Source organism: Marmota monax, unplaced genomic scaffold (genome assembly GCF_021218885.2).
Source record: "Marmota monax isolate L192 unplaced genomic scaffold, Marmota_monax_Labrador192_F-V1.1 WCK01_AAM20220418_F8-fsc00123, whole genome shotgun sequence".
Classification (NCBI taxonomy): Eukaryota; Metazoa; Chordata; class Mammalia; order Rodentia; family Sciuridae; genus Marmota; species Marmota monax.
Window position 1 is genome coordinate 3,034,380 of NW_026692159.1, and position 5,283 is coordinate 3,039,662.

At 35.7% G+C, this 5,283-nt stretch overlaps 1 non-coding gene across 1 annotated transcript; it reads right to left on the bottom strand.

Annotated features, from left to right (window-relative positions):
• Positions 1-317: 317 nt before the first annotated feature.
• LOC124076356 (U6 spliceosomal RNA) lies at positions 318-424 on the bottom strand. The gene has a single exon (XR_006846324.1). It is a non-coding gene; the product is annotated as a U6 spliceosomal RNA (small nuclear RNA).
• Positions 425-5,283: the final 4,859 nt, after the last annotated feature.

The following is a 5,283-nucleotide window of genomic DNA, read 5'->3' on the forward strand; positions in this document are numbered from 1 at the left end:
AGACCTATTGGACTGAAACATTTCTGTGGAGCACATTTAAAAAAATAGCTGACTATATATAGACTGATTGAGTCTTGGTAAGATTAAATGAATGCACTTTCCCACTTGTTTTAAAAACTTTTCCTCACCAAAATGCATGCTAACATTTATGGAATTTCTATACAACTATTTTGATACAGTTACTAGGATGACTAAATTGACAAAATTACCATACTTGGTATGCATAGCATCATCAGTTACTCAAATTTTTAGGCAATTATTACTGACAAAAACTTTACATCCTCCTAAAAACATTCATGAAATTGTGAAAGGGAAAGCAACATATTTCCTTTTTCATGAATTTGCATCTCATCCTTGTGTGGGGACCATACTAATCTTCTCTATATTTTTCCAATTTTAGTATATGTGCTGCCAAAACAAGCACAAGCATCATATTTTAATGAAGAAAAGAGTTGTTGTTTTTTTTCAAATCTTAATGTATTTCAGTGGACTCATTTGCTTGAATTAATGGTATTTTTTCACAATTGGCCACTTTTCCAAGGCAAACAAACATTCTGTAATGGTGTGATAGTAAATGGACAAAACTACCTCTTTGAAAAAAAATATATTTGTACCCTTTACCGATTTGTGTAACATTTTCTGCCACTATGGCTGATTTTAAACCATCAAGGTAACCACCAAAGTGCTATCACTGTATTTAGAGTTGGGAAGAAATGCACAAAATTAGTTCTCAGCAGTTGGTATGATCTGGCAGGAGCATACTATTGGCTGTGGGGTTTCAAGCTATAGCTACCAAATGGTAAGTAAGGCCCAATCCCACTCACTACTCACTGCCTCATACAATCAAATCCAGGATTGCTTTTAGGAACTGGAACACAGAAGAGAAAAAGGGAATTCATATAAAGCTTCTCTTAGGAGCTGCCATCTAAGCTGAGTTTTATAGAATAAGGTTGTGGATTACTCTTTGATAAACTTCCCAAGGGATGTTCAACTGGGACAGAATAGTAGTTGAGCCTGGAGGGATAGTCAACCATACAGCCTGAGAAGAATTTGGATGGTGTGATGAGGTGCTTGGATATTTCACAAGTTGTTAATGGAGAGCCATGTGAAGTTTGGAAATTATTGGATTCAGGGCTGATAACACATTTTATGAGGGGGCAGGTACCAGGCAAACTGTAAACCTGTTAACAAAAAATTTTCTTTGATATAAAGCAAAATCAGTTTTAATAAAGGTAGAAGCTTGACTTAGAATTGTTTTCTAGCTTCTTGTCACATATACACAGCTATATTCATTGTAAGGTTCATGAGTTGAATATGAAAGTTTAGGATGTTACCAATTACACAGATGTCTCTGAATAATCAATCATGTGGTGGTACTGAGAAGCAAAATACATAAGTGTATTATTGAATGCTTCAATATCCATCTGAAGGATGATTTTATGTCAGTATATTTTCACCTGATGTCTGAAATAAATAAATATAAAAGAAAACAACAAAATTTTATATATTGAAATTCTAAGCATATGCAAAATCAAGGTAAATGTAAACATTTAAAAATTTTATCATTTCACTTTTCAGCATATAGAAAACCCATATATTTCTAAATTTATTCAGCATGTGCAAATTATTCACACATTTATGTCCCTGTTTTGCAAAAGTGTGATTGAAGGTTCTGAGTACTCAGAAATATTCTAATTATGAATGAATACTTGTACTACTTTATGAATACTGGGGACTGAATTACAGTTTATTGAAATGCATAGTAATATGATGCACACTATGTAATATGGATATTATGCATAGTAATATGCTAAATAAATTTGGATTTGGTTATGATCTATAGATTTGAGACATTGTGTTATATCCCTAAGTCAACTTCTAATAATCAACCCCTCGGTTATCAACATAGGTATATCTCCACTCTAAAAGTGAGTAAAATAGCACGTTTTCTTTGGAAAGTGTTTGAAGAATTGGCTTTATGTATCATAAAACAAAATGTGCCCATTTGAGTATTAAATATGCTGAAAGTAATTCATACAATTTACTAGTATTAGCAGACAAGCTGCAAAATTATGTAAAAGCATTTCTGCATATAAAACATCTATAGCATGTAGAAAAAATTGGTTATCTTACTAAAATTTTCTTGGTCTATGTTTATGTCTTATCTTTAATAAATAATATTTTAATGTTATTCTATCCAAAATATTTGGTTAAAAGAAAAGAATGCTGGGAGCAGTGGCATATGCTTGTAATCCCAGCAGTTTAGGAGGCTGAGGGAGGAAGATTGGGATTTCAAAGCCAGCCTTGCAACTTGGCGAGGCTGTAAGCAACTCAGTGAGACTGTGTGTCTAGATGAAAGACAAAAGAGGGTTGGGGATGTGGCTCATTGGCTAAGCACCCATGGGTTCAGTCCCTGTTACCAAAGGAAAAATTGACCCTGATCCCTGGTGTAAGCACTGGGGACCCCAGAAAATGCTACCCAGCTGAGCATTCTCCTTCTCTTGCATCCTATCCAGGTAGAGCGTTTCAGGGTGTCAAGTGCCTTGGTCTGAAGGGTTGAGTTTCTGCTTCTCAAGGGAGGTGCAGGTTCCCCAAGTGTAAAAAGGAGTACAATAGATCTGAGTGCACATGCCATCACATATTGGGAGAGAGCCATAGAAAAACACACTTTTTCTAAGAGCCAGAGGTATGGTTGTAAGGCAGAGGTTCTCCCCTGTACTCCCTTTACTTAGTTGTGTGCCATCTCTAAGAGTTGTGGGCCTTGGTTTAAGGGAGGCATTCTCACCTTAGAAAAAAGAAAGGTTGGCTGGGCACGATGGTGCACACCTGTAATCCCAGCAGTTCAGGAGGCTGAGGATTGTGAGTTCAAAGTCAGCCTCAGCAACTTAGCGAGGACCTAAGCAACATAACTACACCCTGTCTCTAAATAAAATACAAAAAGGACTGGGGATGTGGCTCATTGGTTAAGTGCCCCTGGGTTCAGTACCAAAAAAAAAAAGTGAGAGAGAAGAAAGCTAATATGCATAGGGGAGAACAATCTCTTACAGTTGGAGACCATTACAAAAAAAAAATGGTAAGTGTATTCTGCACTAAGCTTCAGTAACAATATAAAAAAATCTCCATCATTTAACACAACCATGGGTTATATTTTGCTCATTCTACATGCCTGATACAAAGTCAATGAGATGGGGGATTTTGGGGAGGTTCACAGTTCACTGGATGTTCTGCCATCTTGCAATGCCACTATTTCAACTGGGGGATTTCAGAATACCAATGTCAGGGAATGAAAAACAAAACAGATATTTTTTCTAATCTTAATTACCTTAGAGGAGAAGTGATATAAATTGTTTCCACTCATGTTTAATTGAACAAATTTGATCAAATTGCCCCACCTTACTCCATGGTAACTTGGGAGTACAATTGTCCATGTACCCACCTTAAAGAGGTGAACTGGCTACAGGTAATTGCTGTTATACCATAGAGAATAAATGACCAATTTGTTAAATATATGAAGTCAAGCAGAAAAACTCAATAACTACACTAGAATGTGTGTTCAGATTCTGTGCTGTGTAGGTCCAAATACCACATTTATATGAATTTATATCTCAAGTGACTATGATAATCTATAGAAGAGTTGGAATTGTTTGAATGGAATTAATAACTTCACTAAAACTTCAAAAATACTAGATTTATTAGACAAGAAAGACAATATAATAAATTGATTACAAATACACTAGTTTAATGTAATTCCCTGTTTTTCCTCTCCTGGTTGAAACTTTTTCTTGTTGGATAACAAACTGAATTGATACAGCCAACTAAGGGAAGCTGTCAATGTTTCACTTACTTTTACCATAAATTTCATCTAGCTTTCTGGATCACATAATCTATATTGTTTTGGTATCTACTAAAACATAACTCAAGAGTTGTAGAGCACCTTAGAAAATAACCAGTCTAGGTATGGTACTGGTAAAGTATCACTCTCTGATCCCCTGCCTATGGCAAATATTTTGCTATTTATTTCTATAGGCTTAAAAGTGAGCTGACAACCATGAAGATAATTTACCATACATATTATGTGTTTACACTATAAAGCTAATCTACTATTAATGTTATATGAATTATCTAATCCATTTCTTATAGCAATTCTATAAGGTAGGCATTATTCTTCTTTTACAGGTAAAGCAATTGAAGCTTAGAGATATTAAGTAATATGCTAATGGTATGTAATCGGTAAGTGCAAGAGTTGACTCCATATCCAGTGTTCTTAATCACTGCTCTTAGCTATTATGATACAGTGCAATTATGACCAAGTCCAGTGACAACATTGAACCAGAATGAACCAGTATATTTAGAATCTTTCTGAACACAGTGACTTGAAAAACCACTTCCAATTAGTGGTAATTGCCAAGGGAATTGAAAATTACTTTCTTTCCCTGATAATTCCCTTAATTTACATAAGAAAATTGAGGTCCAGAGAAAAAAATTGTCCAAGGTTATCCCTGGGGAAATAATGTTTGAAATAAGAACAGGAGAACTCAGCAGATTCAGGAATCTCAGGCTGTTTCACCAGATTATCCATTGACATCTTGGCACTAGTAATGACACTATTTCAGAAATTAGGAATGCTTGGTTCTTATCTGATAAAGAACCTGTGTTTGTATGAGGAGGCATGGCTCTGGGCATGGAGTAGTCAAGTTTTTCTAGAAGACTCAGGGAACACATCTTCAATGTTTTCTCATAACATGTTTAGTCATACACAATATGTGTACTGACGGTCATTCTGAATTTCTGAGGTCAGGGACTACTTTTATTGGACTACTCCCAATTTGGCTAAATTGTTTGGTGCTTCAGGTCAGTGTCAAAGCTGACTCAGAGAAGAGGAGAAACAATAAAGTTGTAGAAAGGAAAATGCCACAGATGAGGAAGAGAAGAGAAGAAATAGAAAGGAGAAATAAAATGGAAAATGGGTAAAATTATAAAAACATATTGGCATTTGTGAGTAAAGAGAGGCTTCATAAAACCTTGAGCTGAAGTTAAAGTTATTTTTTCCTCAAATTGAACACACATCTCACTTCAGCAGGGAGGCTTTGGCTTCTTCAGTGCTTGTCAGTGCAAGATCTCATTTCGCTTCCTTAATTACCACATTTACATGGCCTGGATTTCACCTCTTCCCACTTAACCATCTTCTAGTTTGCTAGGTCATGTGTTTGGGGCCCTGAAGTGTACCAAGGACCCTTGGAGGTAAGCTAAGTGCCTGTTGTCTCTCACAACTGACTAGTAACA